The 16,489-nt window shown below is 38.5% G+C and overlaps 1 protein-coding gene across 2 annotated transcripts in view; it reads right to left on the bottom strand.

The window, feature by feature from the left end:
* The window catches only part of PCDH11X (protocadherin 11 X-linked), a 514,220-nt gene that overhangs the window by 264,775 nt on the left and 232,956 nt on the right, over window positions 1–16,489 (bottom strand). The gene's annotated exons all lie outside the window — the stretch shown is intronic.

The following is a 16,489-nucleotide window of genomic DNA, read 5'->3' as shown; positions in this document are numbered from 1 at the left end:
ACTTGACTGTGGTTTCTCTTCTGTCTCCTCCCCAGGCTGTGCTATGTTCAATAGACAGTCTGAAAAGGGGCACAGAATGCAGCGGAACTAATTTAAATAGGTGAATCAGAAGAAATATTATGGAAAACTTTGTTAAAGTCTGCATTATTTGAGAAGGGGAGCCATGTTTTCAGGTGACAGCCCTTGCTTTTCCTTAGTGCTTGCTGGAGCCAGAGCCGGAAGACTGAGCATCCAACGGCTTCTTGCCTCTGACTTTTCACTACCTTGGAATATTTCAAAATCAACTACCCCAAATCAAAAGACGGAACAATCAGACAGACTGAAGTAGTCTTCATAGAATTAGACTTGCTGACCCTTCACACTTCCTTTTTTTTTTTTTTAAAATATTATGAAAGCATCCTGCAAATACTTGTTAAAGTCTGTAATGGCTCTGCTTCAATAATAAATACATAAGATTTTTGAGCACTGGGACTGAGATTGAATAGGATGTTGGCTCCTCTTAATTTTCTCCACATGAATTTCCCAGGGAAGGAACTTTACACATTGCTGCAAAAATACCAATAAGTCTCTTATATTTTCTTTTTCCCTAAATTCTTTCTGTCATAAAATGGGAGCAATGACATTCACAAAAAAGGTCCTCTGCTGAAATACACTCTTTAAGTAGCGCCAGGATTTTCCTCCTCCTGAAATACAACATCTCTAATGTACTACCCTTTGGATGAGGCCTTTGACAATACGTAGTATAAATAGCATCTTATCCAGGTCTCACATCAGAGTCATCTGAATGCCCATGGAGACTGCAAGGATTGACAGAGAGGGAGAGATACGCCATTGGATTTTCTGTCATATATAGTAAAATATGGTCACTTAAAAGGAAACTTTTTTTTTTTTTTTAAATACAGGATTTGTGGGTAACTTCAGTTAGCATGGAGTATTCAAAGGGCTTCTTTCAAAAAAACTACCTTATTAAATAGCAATTTTGTTTTGGCAGGTTGGATTGCCTGTAATAATCGATTACAGGCAATCATTTTTACCATTCTTATTATGTTATATTTTGGGTTAGCAACGGAACACGATTCAGTCTTGAAATAGAACAATAAGTGCATTTCAAGAGAAAAAAGAAATAACCACAGATTTAGTGAATGCTAAACAGAGTTTAAATGAATGCATCTGGAAAGGGAAGGTTGTGCTTTTCATGTGTTCAAAAGCAAATGCATTCTACCTTATAATCTTTCTTTAAATGTAATAATCAAGCATCAAAGGGACCCAAACACATAATGAAAGTTTTTAAACATATCAATTGTGGTGCCAAGATACCATAATAATTCCATATGGGATAACCTGCCATGAACTGACATTAAAAAAAATCACACTATTTCTTGAGAAATAGTTTTTTAATACAACATTTGTCCAGTCAGTTCTGTGTTAGAGCAGAAAGAAAAAGGAAAAAACAAGCATATGACTACAGGAAGAAAAGGGATGCAAACGCACGTTTAGGTGAGACAGCGCTCAAAACATTTGAGTAACACTTGAAACCCATGCTCTAAATCTTTGGTATGACTGAATGAAAACTCAAACACCTCTCTTAATGCTGAATTTCTTATGGACTAGCACCTTGTGTTCTTCATTTACTTCCTACTGTTTCCACTACCCAGCACCCAAAGAGACCCTTTGACCCTTCCAACAACGAGCAGCATACGGAAGAAAGAAAAAAAACCAAGTACTAACTGCTTTCACCCGCTCCAGGCTTTCCACACAGGGCACATCTTTCTAGCTCTCATTCTGTTTTGACAACGCTGTTGTAAACTATAACTAAAGGAACCGAGCTCTACAAATTAAAGGCCCTAACACATAGCACAGATCTGGTTTGCCACAGAGAACCTGAAGCGTATTTGCATTGCCACTTTTCAGCGTAGAAAAAAAAATGACAGAAAAGAACTTATATGTCAGCTGTGACTACACGTGAGAGTTTACTATGAATCAGCACTTGTACCGCTAACTAGCAGCGCATCTGCTGCAGCTTCCAACTCAGCACGTGGCAAAATTCAAAGCGTGTGAATCCCTGTTCTGAACTACCTGCTACTACTGTGCTTCGAGTATACAAGTATACAAGCTCCCCACTCACTGCTGGCTGAGATATATACATCTTCTTAATAGATCACATAAGCAGCGCTTATTCACAAGTTCTCTTTTCTGTTTTTTTGAAAAAGAAGAATGTGGTAATGATAGACAACCCTCCCGGGAGCTTCTTTCTTCCAGCACAGATAAAGAAGCTTGTACTAAAACTGGGAAGTTTTTGGAAGCCTTTATCCCCCCCCACTTTGCTTGGGGCATCTTCCTTCAGCCTTCTGCAGCTTCTACAATTCCTCTAAAGAAACAATAGAATATGCCCACAGTCTTTTCTTTATGTTCTCTCTACTTCCTCAATTTGACACTTAAGTTTCACACGTAGAAGAAAATTGTACTCATAATGAGATAAAGATGGAATGATTTCAACCTGGATATTACATTATGGTTTCAGCAGTGCCATTAAAGCTCCCTTAGCTCTTGTACACGTACAGATTACAATTTCTCTAGCAGGCAGGCTTGACTTCGGGAATAAATTAGGTTCTTTTCATGGTTGATGAACCACCTGTCACTTCTGTTACAGCCAACTACCGTTTCACAAGCATGGGGCGTATCCAGACGACTGATTCAGTTCCTACCATTCATCCAACACCTTCTGGGATCCTCCCCCTGGAGTTGAGGGACTCATTTTGCTTTCCATCATTACCTGACACCCCATATCGCTGCCCTGCTATGGGCACTGGAGAAGGCAAAAAAGCCCAGGAAACCACATAAGGTCTTGCTGGCTGTAAAAGTTTCCTTTATCTCAGTAATCCCTTTGCCCAGTGGGAAACACACGACTCCTGTCAACTGATCCCCAAGGCCAGGCAATCCTGTCTGCCCACAGAAACTCCAATTTTCAGGTATTTTCAGTGAAACAATATAAAAGAAGTTTTCGTTTGCTGAGTCATCATACAGCCAGTCACATCAGTCTTCCACCTGACCACCTAGAAATTACCCTGATCAATTATGTTAGCAATCGATAAAGTCCAGCATAATAGCCCGGTAGTAAAAAGGTTGTGCACAATATATTTTGCTGATATTTGGAATCTTCTGTCTAGTTGTAACAGCAAAAGAAAGCTTTAATATTTAATCAAAGTAGTTATTAAATCTTTTTTTTAGGGAAAAATGAAATTCATCATGAATATTTCCTGTTGTTTATTAGGAGCAATAAGTTAACAAACATATAATTACTTATGACAGCTTGACAGGTAATATCCAGGCTTCCAAAATCTACCAGAGAAAATAAATTGTAAAATAGATTTTAAAGGTTAGGAAAGTCATCATTTTAAGTCAGACTTCATTTTTGTCTTTAAGATGCCACAATGGTGGTTTCCACTCTGAAATATGAGGGGGAAATCTGTTCTGTACCTGAGACAGTTCAAACTAATCTTACAGCAACAGCTCATGCACAGAAGGAGATCTTCCTTCTGATGGCATCTACCTCTATGCTACTTGGACCCCAGTGTCCATACAGGTTAGGCTGATCCATAACAAGAGACTGCTAATTTGCACAGCCTGTTTTCTCCAGCAGACTCAGCCCATTCTCTCTCTGCCCTAAGGTACCAGTCTGGCCTGCTCTGTCTAGGATCCTGCCCTGCCAGCCCACTACAAGAGCTAAGGTCAGGAAGGTGGGATGCAGGGATGCAGAAGAAGGACGCCCATTCCCAGTGATGCTGTCTGACAGCCACTTGCTGAGCTCTCCCTTTCGCCTCTCCCCCTCCAGACTGCGTCATTCCAGAAGCAGCACCCAGAGGAAGCTGCCACATCCAGCCCAACACAGGAGGAGCACCCTGCTCCACAGGCCAGCTCCTCTGCCCAGCACAGCCCCGGCTGCACTCCCGGCCGCAGTGCCTGCTGCACCCCTTCACTTCCTACAGCCAGGACTCCTCAGCTGCCTCCAATACAAAATACATATTCCCAAATTGTGAGAATGTCCTTCCCTTTTTGCTGGAAAGAAGTTAAACTATGTTCAATTAGCTGGCCTCAGCTTTGTGAGCCGGGCTTTTAAAATAATCATAAAAACGTCTACTAACTTGACCCATGGATATGACTAATTTTTCAATGACTATCTCCTTTCCAGGCTGCAAAGAGAATTTGTCCTGGCCCTCAAACTTTTTATTCCAACACTAACTATGGGATCTGTTCAGCTTGGAGGCATCTCCTTTTCATCCTGCTTCCCTATTGACAGGGTTGGGTTTTTTTGCTTTTCTTCAAAACAAATTTGGCTTTATTAGAGTTAAAAAGAAAAGAAAAAAATACAACATGACAATTTTGGTTTATGTATTTTGATTTCTGGAAAAGCCCTAAAATCATCTAGATAGATACTACCACCAATAATTCTAATGGTTATTGATTGCTGTGAGAAGCAAAAGCAGACTGAAATTCAAAGATAATATGATGCATTTTTCTCTGGTGCCTTACAAAATTGCTACGGCAGCATTAAGATTGTCTGACTCAAAGTGTTCCACTCCTGCACTTTACAGGAAAGAAAAAAAAAAAAAAAAAAGTGCTTTATGAAATTGTCTTTCAAGCTGAAATCCTGTATGGCTTGAAGTGAGTTTTAGGAAGCAAACAGCAAAGGACATTTTGTAAGTAGCATATGCTATGTTACATTATCGAAGTCTGGTTGGGATTGCACATGTTTATTTGGGGCAGGTTTTGTCTTTTCTGGTTATGTTTGAAGTATATGGCCAAAAGTTACATTTTTAGACAGGAACTGCAGACTTTACTATTTTTCTGTCCCATATTATAATCAGGTCATCATGTATTCTAATTTCACTCTCCAGGCAGAACATCTTTATTAGCACACTGAGCCAGAGAAGCGCTGTAAGCCTGAGAAGGAGATTATCTCCATTAACAATGCCTCCTTCTTGCCTCTAAGTTGATTTCAGGTAATGGGATTCCTGCAGTCCTCCTTCAGCCTCCAAAGACCCTTCATGTGAAAGGTGAACAGAAGCGTTAATTTATGTGAAGAAAGTATAATTTTATGTAACAGATTGCTAAAACAAATTATGTTGTTCCATGTTTCCAAGCTTTATATAAATATGAAAATAAATCTGTATGACAGAAGTAGATGGGCAAGCCATAGGACAGCTAAAATCCAGGTATTAGTAATGATTCATATGGGAGGGGTTTTGCTTTGTGTTTGAGAAAAACATTAGGCCTGCCTTTTGCCAAAGAACAAACAGACCATTCAGAACTCACAGATAAAAACACCTTTGTGGAGGTATTGGCGAGGAACCCATAGTCTAGAGTGCTAAAACGTGATTTAGGAATGATGGGAACAATCGGATTTCCACACCAAACACCCATGGAATCACTGCTGACACAGCATCTACGCTGGTTTGGCTGTTAACAACTGTGGCTCCATTTCTGAAAGTATCAAAATGCCTTGTGATGTTGCTATACCTCCTCCCAGTGATTCCCTGGCCTCAAAAGCCACAATTTAACCCAGCAAGTCTCTAATGGTTCTGCCAACAGGCAGCTTTTATCTTGCAATTACCTCTTCAAAGATGCAATAAATCACCTAGTGCATATACAGCCAGACAGCAATTACAAGGGCAAGATTTCCAGAGGTGCTGCACACCCACAGCCTCCATCATTTACAGCTGTTATACTATTCTTGTAGAAAAACCAGCCCTTCGCTGACTTATTTCCCTCTTTTGTTCCAACATATCTCTGAGTAAAGTGGGTGCCTGGCAGGAGGCAGGGGAATGGAAGATAAAGGCAGGGTGTGGGGTGGGGGTTGAATGACTGCAGCGTACTAGGAAAGCTCAGAGGTTTAACAAAGCCTGACATGAGATTTGCCAGATGGTTCTGTACCGGATTGTAAAACTTTAAACTAATCTTCATTTAAGAGTTTTAAGGGCTGTATCCCTCTTATAAAGCCTCTTGCTCTTTTGCCTGGTTGATTCTGGTAAATTATAGATCAGACTTTAGAGAACTGCTTCCATGAACAGCGGCTCCTTAAATCTCAGCTAAACTGAGCAAGAAGATTACATGTTATTATGATGTAGCACAGCAGGATTTTTGTACAGCAAACATAATGATGTAGAGAAGGATAAAACTATCATTCTGTGCAAGGAGGTCATCCACAGAAGAACAATGCTTTTTATACAGCTAGCAAATCCATACATACATGGTGAATCTTCACATGGCAAGTTCTTTTTCTTAGTGGTTCTGTAAAGAAACCGAACCATAAGCAGACCCCAAACCTGCATTTCAGGATTCAATGATCAAACATCTCACAGGAAAGGAGATGTCATTTGGAAGAAATTATATTACTAGACAAAGTATCTATTTCAAGGGCAATTTTAGGGTAAATGCATCCTATCGCTTTTATGCAAGGAGAAAGGATTTCCTCTGAATCCTCAGTGAAGTGTCAGATACTGTATGTGCTATTAAAATGCTCGCTAATCTTCCAAGTGCATTTATATACTTTTAATTGTAAATCAAATACATTCCACATGGAAAAGCACAAAGCAAAGTCAGTATACTAAGTGGTAGAAATTCTTCCCACCTGCTGTCAGGATTTGTAGCCTTACACAGTGTCTTCACATTTAAAATTACAGTAGATGGAATTTATAGATTTCAGACACTGAAAGATGACAAAGTGGAAGTGGGAACAATGGACAATAAAACCCAGCGCTTGCTAACTAGCGAGAGCAAAATTTCAAAAATCAAGAGATTGAGACCACCAAGTTCTGAGATTTGATACAGGCATTTGATACTGAAATTGGGGCCTAACCTTTTGAACAAGTGATACAAACATTTAAGTCTGTTCAGCTTTGAGTCAGCAGCCTATTGAATTTGCTCTAATTTTCATTTTCTGTACATGATTTTGAATGCAATGTAGTCATGTCAAATGACCCCCCCTTCTCTCTCTTTTTAATTGAAACATTATTTCCTACACATGAAAGCTCTTGAGTTAAAAGCAATCAGGTGTGATATTCACAGCTCTGGTCTTTTCAAAATGTCATGCACAGGAATTATAAGGATTTATCCTAAAGCTCTCTGTAAGAACATCAGCATTTTGGAATGCCTAAGAAAATGCCTATCCATGAGAATATGCTTCTTTAGACTTTGTCGTTCAACTGACTTTATTACATTTAGGTAACAATCATATACTGTGTTTCACTTGTGTTTTATCTTACACCATTGCCAACATACTTAAACACATTTCCCAAATTTCAGAAATAATTAAAATTTCTTAATCAGTGCATAGTTAAGTTACTTCTAAGAACAGCAGTGTTCCCACAAATTCAGATAATCCCAAAGGAGCAATATTACTTTAAATTTTGATAAACACAGAACTTTTTTTTAGATCGTATATGTAAAAATCTTAGTGGTAATAGCTGATAAAATATGCTCACACTACATGTTCTGACTTGAAAGTATTTACATATATAAAACTAATGTGACATTATATGCTAAGGTATTCTTACATCAAGTGAAAGGGTAAAAAAAAAAAAAAGAGAACATAATATCAAACAGCTTGTTTTAGTTGCCTGAGCTCTACTTAGCTTTTAAAGAATGAATATAAATGTACACAAATCCGTTTTGTGACTCAGACATAAAGCATCATGTTAAAAATGTAGTACATGGTAGCAAAACTACAAGTTTTTATATTCCTGCATATTTTCTCCAGAGTTGTCAAAATTCACATTTCTTGTTATATCCTTTCATAAAAATAGTTTCTCTTTCTGTAGGTTATTCAGGAAAAATAGCACAGCCTCTGCCAGTATCCACCTTTGTCCAAATGGTGTGTTTTGTTTTTTTCTAGGGCTTGTCATCTTTCTCTATGGTGTGACTAACTTACACTTTATAGAAGCCCAGCTTCTTATAACGAACATTTGCAATTTAAATTGCTCTTTCTCTCTGAACATTAAGTCTGAATTGGATAAAGGTGTTAAAAGCTAAGGCTCCCCAGTTTTTTCTACTTTACTAATCAAGCAAACTAAAATTACATTATCAGAGTCAGCCAGGAGTAGCCCAGACCCGGCTGGTGGAGAAAGGCCTGAATGGGAATCTCACATGCTGTTACAGCCAGGAGAGAACGGCTGACAAACCCTTACACTTCAAGCTTTGAAGTCTGGCAGAACTAAGGAAAATGTGCCACCTTAAATTAGATTTTTCCAGAAAGTTGATAAATAGGCTTACTCATAAAGAGCAGCAAGACTAATCTGCAATTCTCCTGACATTAGAGACAACATGATCTATAGAAGCCGTGTTCGATCATGAGCTTTTTTCATTTGATGTCATCCTATTTACATTCCTTATCCCCAGCTGTGACTATTTGTCTTATAAAGTATGTTTGATTTTTCTAGTGCATATTGTAGTTCTTAATAGATGAAGTAAAATAAAAAGTCAGATTGTTCTTCAGGTTGCAAGAGTATGTCCAGAACAGGCACTTGTACCATAAATAATCTTTCAGGAGATAAAGAAGTACGTTTGGAAATAACTTTGGTTTTTTCTTATCAAGTCTTGAGTAAATTATTCAGCATGTATCCTAACCTATGGCACAGAATTCAGATTGAATACAAACAGTGTAACTTGTAAAATAGGGAGGAATGAGGAAACACACGTAGGAGTCACCAAGGGTATGTACAGGTAAGAGTAGCTCCACCTACTCTAAGGCAGGCACTCTAAGTGCAAGGGAGATCCAGCGCCTGCTTAAGCCAAGAATGTCTGTGGGCTGTATCAGCACAACTTGTGAAAAATATATGAGTCTTTTCATAAGCATAGACATATGTAATCACATTCCCCCATCACATGTTACTTTACCTGTGGTCAGGATAGACTCTGAACATTACTGTAATAAAATCCATTTCAAGTTGTATTGCAATCTCATTAACCAAAAGACACTGGTGCCCATCTGCTCCCCTGCAGTTTCCTCCCTTTCCTTGGACAATCATGCACAACAGCTTTCCATCAAGAAAAGCAAATATGGAAATACTTTTTTACTATTTCCAGTGGGAAAACTGCTATCCACAGATGTCCACAAAGTCCCACCACATTTGCCGTATCTTCACTCCACGTCAGGAATCCTGTCTAAAGTTGCAGGAAAAAATTCTGCCTCAATAGCATACATTTTGCTGTGCTAATAGGGAACAGTAACTCTATTCCAGGATGAATTATAAAATTCTAACATTTTTTCAGCTAAATGTAATAAACAATAACGTTATGAAATCACTTCTCTTTGGGTTTTTATACATAGGTACAACTAAAGGGCACACCCAGGAAACTCAGGGAAGTTATCATAACATAGATGTGCTCTCATTATTGTCTAGACATCATTACAAGATTCCTTGGCCCAGATATTGGGGCGGCTTTAAAACTTAAGTACTTAATACAAGTATTACCTCTGGTGCATCTGTTATCCCTACTCTGATCAGAAATATGCTCAGAGTACAGGGAGGCAGCAGAGGCAGAGTCTGCCTACTCCTGTTGTACCCAGCGCCAAGCATGGCCACAACAGGGCAGTGGTGGGATGGGTGCCGATCAGCGACCCCCAGGGTCACACAGCCTGCGCTGAAGCCTGCGTTAATGCACAGTTTTATTGCCATTGTCACTGAAGACAGTTAGATAAAGTTTAGAAGGCAAAATAATGAACACAAGAAGAAATAAACCCCATGCTCTCCATAGGTTTTATAAACAAGCTGAGAATTAAGAACTCAAGATCAGGGCAGATCCCAGTCTTTTAAATAATGGTCAAGGCAGGAAGAGTATTTCAAAAGTACTGAAGAACGTTGATAAGCGGGTGTTACAGTGGCGTTAAGGATGTCTAAACTTAATCCTGTGAGGTGTCTTCACTTAAGATGGAAGACAGTCAGAAACTGATTTATCAACCGTATTGTACCTAAGTCCAACTGTGTTCTTACCTTCCATTTTAAAACTTATTTCAAACCGGACATACTTTCTCAAATACGTTTCCTGACACTTTCCATGTTTTCTATTTTATTTGCTGTTATTCATAAATTATTGAATAAGAGATTGTTTTTCCCCCCTGGGGCAGGGCGGGGGAAAGAGAAAAATAAAACCCAGAACATAGTATCTAAAATCACATCCTCCATAAACATATGATTAAATTAGTTTATGCAGGTCCGCTTCCACTAATAATACCTACAGTGGAAAACTTTTCAAGCACAGTCCTTCTGTTTTACAAAAACAATAATGAACTGATACTAGCATCGCTCCTCTGGAAGCATCATTTTCCTCATTTTAGAAGTGGCAAACTAAAAAGCAGAGTCACAAATACAGTAATTTTTAAGGCAACAGCAGACAATTTTTATTCCTAATACCAAGATGAAAGACAAAATGCCCTCTCTTTGTTAAGACTGGGAAGAAAACTACTGTCATAAATACACTAGAACTTTGGAAGTAGAATTCACAATGTATAAGAATCGAAAGGTGTTTTCCAAATTCTGAACAGATGCGTAGTCACACACATGCACTCTCACTCTCATTTCCAGAGCCACTCCAGAATTCAAGTATTTCAGATGTCCTACCTGAGAATGTATTTGATTTTTGTTATGCTTTTTTATAAAACAGACTGTTACACTGTTGAGGATACTCTAATTAAGAAATGTACAAGTGAAGCTTTTTTCCTAAATTGCTGCAAATAATTCTTTTTCTGCATCTGACTTGCCAGCAGTACGTTACATACAGATATGGGCACATGAAACCTGAGGGGATGAGTTAGATGATCTGATACCTCAGTTACAAGCTCTGGCCCTAAGCAGGTGAAAATTAAACTCTTGGAATTTCAGCAAAAATGTTACAAAGGATTTTTAATGCTGAATCCAAGACATGATAACGTGTACACATACCTGGTCTGGTTTAATTCTAGCTAGTTTGAACACCAAAAATAGTGAAGACGTGACAGCAGAGACTTCAGTTCGAGACAGCTTACAAAGAAATACAGGAAGCTTTGCAAGATCTAGAGCTCCATTTTTTCCACCAAAACTCTACATATTAGAAAAAAGTACAAAAACTGGAACTTCTAATTTCAAGTAGATAAGGTCATAGATAAGAAATCAAAAAAACCCCCCAAAACACCAAAACAACCAACAGAGATTACTTTAAACCATCCTCTTTTGTTTATTTTGTAGGAAAAATATATCCTAGAGGATTAAGGAAAACAGTATCAAAGGGGCTACTATTGTATACGCCGAGCTCTTACACTTGTTAAAGAAAATGGCAGTTTGCCTGTTAGGGGGAATTGCTTTAATTCTTCCAGATGTTGTATTCCAGGAATAATTTGAACTTTTAGAAATAGTTAATGAGATAAAAAACAAAAATCATTGAAGCATCATTCTGTTTGTTGCAGAAGTTGAGGGCTTTGCATATCTCGCTTAGCGTTAAGTGATTTGCAAATAAACATTTGGAGCATGTGAAAAAGCAATGACAAAAACACAGAAAATGGCCATCACTGGATTCCAAAACTATTGACACTGAATTGATACTTGTCTTTGATTAAGCATACTTGCAGTGAAATAATATATGGCAGTGAAGTCATACACAGCAGCCACTTTCATTAATTTATTATAAAGTGCATTATTCTGTCCATATGCAATAGACTGGGAATAATTTCACTTATGCAGATTGCGATAATTTTCTAAAGGGTTCTACAAGTCTTGTCTGATCTTCTCTAATACCTATGATTTATGTATTCCATAAAAAAACCCACATTCATTTATCTCAGGATTATTGCACTAAATCTACTGGTAAATGCAAAATCTTAAGGAATATGAAACGCTCTCACAACTTCCATGCCAGTGGCCCCTAGACCGTTTCAGATTCTGTTCTTTATTACTCCAGTTCCTACACCCCATGAACTATTATTGAAACGTAAGATCCGAACTCACCATAAACAACTTTAATAGGGGAAATATTGGTCCATGGCTCACTATAAGAAAAACCCATAAATTAACAAAAAAGATCCTGGGTCAGTATTCTCTATTTTTACAGTTTATTTGTTTTTCTAAATTCAAATATAGGTTAATATTATGTGTGAATTGAAACTTTATCAACAAGAGAAAGCAAAGAAAATTTATTTAAATGATCTCTTTCTGAAGTCAGAAAATGGAAATCACTTTGTCCCACAATGTTCTTTAAATGTTCTTGTCAGTCCCGTTGTAACATAAATGAAGATAAAATGCCATTATTACAAGAATGTAAAGCTGTTATGATCTATCTATACGTGTATAGAGTCTCAGCATTCGGAGGTAAAAATAATATTTTTCCTTTCTTTACTATTTCAGACTTATCTCAAAGGGAGCAGCTGGAAAGAAAGACGAGGCCGCATAAAACTTGTTGACTGAACCAAATGGAATTTTCTAGGCAATCACATGCAGTACAGATAGGCTGGCTGTACAAATGCACCAGCTTCTCTTCCCTTTCCTTCTCTCCGTAGTTGAGCACATACACTGCTGTTCAATATTAGTGAAGTGGAACTCAAAAAGCAAACATCATAAACTTTTCATGTCCTTCAAAATGCCTATGTTCGGTTCTGATGCAGCAGCGTACCTGGCACGAGTACACTCGGCAAGACATATATCGGCCAGCCCAAGGAACCTATTCTGACAACATCCTAAAACAATCATTCCATTCTGTTTCTTCAGCAAATAAAGAGTTGGAATAAAAATGAAAATGAGAAGAACAAAAATGTCACTGCTGCTCAGTCGCTGGGTGCTAAGAGACATTGCTGATTAAGATATTAACTGAAAAGCCCCAAAAGATAAACCCTTTGAAACAGGGAATGAAAAGACATTTGTTCTCCTTTGTAGACATACACTGATTGTACTAAGAAAATTTAACCACTGCAAATATAAAAATCACAGCTAAAATAATTAATAAAAGTGGTAAATGACATACAAAGAAAATGACATAAAAGAGTTCCTTCAAAACCAACAGCTTTTGATACATAACAAAACGAGCATGTGTCACACGACTGATGTTAGACAAAAGGTACATCAACAGGGATGGAGGAAGACTTCTGGAAAGCTGAAGATCAAATAAAAAATGCAAAACTATTTTCTGTGTTTAAGATCTATGACAAATATAAACTTTAAGACAACAGACCTAATCCTGCGTTGTCCTGAATCCTGTGAGTGAGGAAACAGATTAACTTTAAAGAATTGTAACATTCCTCTCCCAGAAACATACTGGGATCTGATTTTTTTTCCCCTTTCTCTTTTTTTCCTCAGTCCTTATGAAGCTGTCTCTAGTTTGTAACATTTCTTCAAGCAATTTTCTGCCAACAATTGGCTTCTTCAATTTACCTCTATCATAAATTCCCAAGCACAAGAGTAGGTTCTTTGCTACTTTGAGATCTGCATTTAATTCTACATTCCTTCCTTTCCTTTCACAAATGTTTGCTTTTATCTACATCCTTTGACTTTGGGGCACCATTTAACCTAGTCCTCCCTAACCACAAGTCCTAGCAGACCCTCCCACAAACTTCTCGCTTCAGTAAATTGATTTGCTGTCTCTTCTAACTATCCTTCACAACAAATCAATCCTTTGACTCCTCCAAGTTTTCTGAAGGCTTACCTCTTGCCTGCAAGAGGAAAGTTATGGTCATCCTTCTTCTCTTTTTTTTTTTTTTTATTTCTTTTTTTTTTTATTTCTCTATGGCAGCAGAGAAAGATTAATTTTATATTAAGCATTTGCCATCACAGTTGGGTTCAGACAGAGTCAACGGATCAGTCAGTGCTCCCAGTCTCACTGCCATTCCTGTCCATCAGAGCTGGAAGATGGCAGGGACACTGTGAATACACTGCCCCACACGAAGGAGTTACTTAAACCAGTGGAGGTTCTCTACCTGCTCACACACCCCAACATGCACCACAGTTAGGACTTCTCTTCAAGGTATGCCTTTCCATCTTACAGTTCTGGAATACTTCTTCTACTTCTTGCCTCACTGCTACAGAGTGAGTGTACCAGAAAAAAAAAAAAAAAAAAAGAAAAGAATATGGGGGGGGGAATAAAAAACAATGCCAAAGAAAGGTTCATGATCTAGGACTTGATCTCAACTGACTAATGACTAGAACCAGCCATGCAAAGAAATACTGTTAAGAAGCTCTAGTGAGAGTGACCACTGTACCTCAACAATCCAGAGCATAATGAAAGACTGTGCTGTTCAGACATTCTGGAGCAAGTCAGTAACTCAATTTCACATGAGACAGTTTTGTATCTTGTAAAGAACACCATGTCATTAGATAGGTCAGAGAGGCAGGAAGAAAATGGATACAGGTAAGGTGAACATACCGCTCCTACAGAAATATTAAAATGAATTGCGTTGTTCATCTTCGAAGGAAATAAAGAGCATGACATAAGAGGATATATGTACTGACACATGGAGGTGTATTTGGAGGTGAAGTAAATTATATGGTGACTGCTCACAAAATTCTAGTTCAAGAAGTGGGGGGGGAATCAATTAAATTAGTATGTTGGTTTTTAAGGGAATAAAAAAAAATATCTTGCGTGCTGTATGGTTGGAGAGCTGAGCACATAATGGGTTTCACAACATGGCATTAAAGACTAACAATATTCAGAGCTATAATAATTAAGACAAAATAGACACGATCTCTGGAGAGCAGTGCAGAATCTTATTTGCCAGCACCTTTAAGCTATTCTAAGCTGTGGGAGTGAGATCTTTATAACTGATAATTCTACCCTATGGCACTTCTAACACATTTTTCATAAACAACTCACATTTGCCCGTGTTAGTTCTGGTGTACTTTACAGTTTTAGCAACACAGTGTTTCTTGTTTCTGCAGATTTGCATTTGTCCGCACACGTTTGATGTAAGCTGGCAAACCATAGCTTGTCTCCAGAGTGAAACAACCCCCTGAACAACACAAGATCTCCTGCTGACAAGCAGGCTATGCCAAGATGTCACTACAAGTGTGCTCCAGTGACTTAATTTCAGTAACTGAAAGTCAGAGCTCTGAGGACATGACTTTCCTCTTGCAGGCAGGGCAGAACACCCCATTTCATGGTTCTCATCACAACCCACATCCAAACCGCTATAGATCGCATGACCACAGCACCATCAGAACCCACAGAATCACTGAATCATTCAACAGTTATCATTTCAGAAAGTTAGACAGCGTGGTAAGCTGTGTTTCAGCAATAATAGAAGTAGTTCATGGAAGAAACCATTAAGTAGTAACAGAAGATATGTTGTCCTGTATTTGCTAGAGCATGTTGTGATAATCAGCTTACAATCCTGTGTGTTAATATAGGAAAATTAGTTTCTGACTCTCAGAGAAATCAATGAACTACAAGTTTTATGTGAGAAAGCTGAAGGCTTTAATAGTTTTAGTGTGGAGAAGTAAAAAATAATTTAAAAAAAATTATTCCAGGAAATTTAGAAGAAAAGAAAATTAAATGCGCTGGGGCACTAAGGTCAGCTCCCTAATGCACAGTAAGCATTCACTAGCGTAAAAAGCTTTTATAGTTTCCCAAGGCTCAGCGCGCTCATTTCTGCTTTTAGATGTCAACAGGTTCATCCTAACCATGCCCCCAGCATTCATAAATCATCCACTTCATTATCAGCCAGCACTGATCGGCTGGGTGAGTAAATCTGGAGGAGTTAACTACCAAACACAACAGTCCTGATGCAGCGTACCGTACTGAATTGGAAACCTTTATTTCCAAGATTGCCCTCTGTGCCAAAGGCGCAGGGGAGATCACCTTGCTGAGAGGTGCGACAAATACAAGCTGTTATGAACGCAGCAATGACAAAAATATGCAAGCGCCTTGGCCTTGTCAACCCAATGTTAAAAGTTACAGCCAAACTCCTCATCACAATCATTCACTGTTACCTTGCGGAGAGGAAACAAAGGCAATGCAGCAAAAGGCTCACACGGAGCTTTACCTACTACCTGCCCCCACACAGAGCCAGGGCAAAATTACAGTTCACGTATTTATACCCTAGTAATACACTCCCCCAAACCCCCCCAGTCCCTGCTACTGGGGATAAACCCAAACTGATTACACGTTTCCAAAGATTCTCCCAAAGCTGAAAGCTTTTCTCTTTCCTACTGTACATGACTTTGTGGAACTGAGAGAACAAATTTAACTGTGGGTCATAGTCATTCTCATTTCCAGAAGAGGTTTCTCCAGTGCAACAAGTCTACGGCTGCATCAATCCCTCCTTTGCTTTTTTGGTCCTGGTTTCCCAGTCTGGAGGTTTGTTGGTGTTTGTAGCTTACATACATACATACATACATACAGAGACATACACGTTTAGGTTCTTTCACATAAAGATGACTAGTTATTTAAAGTTATCAGCCCATGATAAAGAGTCACGTGGGAGGAAGAGAGTCTTCTGGAATCTGACTTTTAAACCCTTTTTATTTAGGCTGTATAA

The sequence above is a fragment of the Chroicocephalus ridibundus genome, chromosome 9 (genome assembly GCF_963924245.1).
Source record: "Chroicocephalus ridibundus chromosome 9, bChrRid1.1, whole genome shotgun sequence".
NCBI lineage: Eukaryota > Metazoa > Chordata > Aves > Charadriiformes > Laridae > Chroicocephalus > Chroicocephalus ridibundus.
Note: the sequence above shows the minus strand (reverse complement) of the source record. Positions and strands in the feature narration are given on the sequence as shown.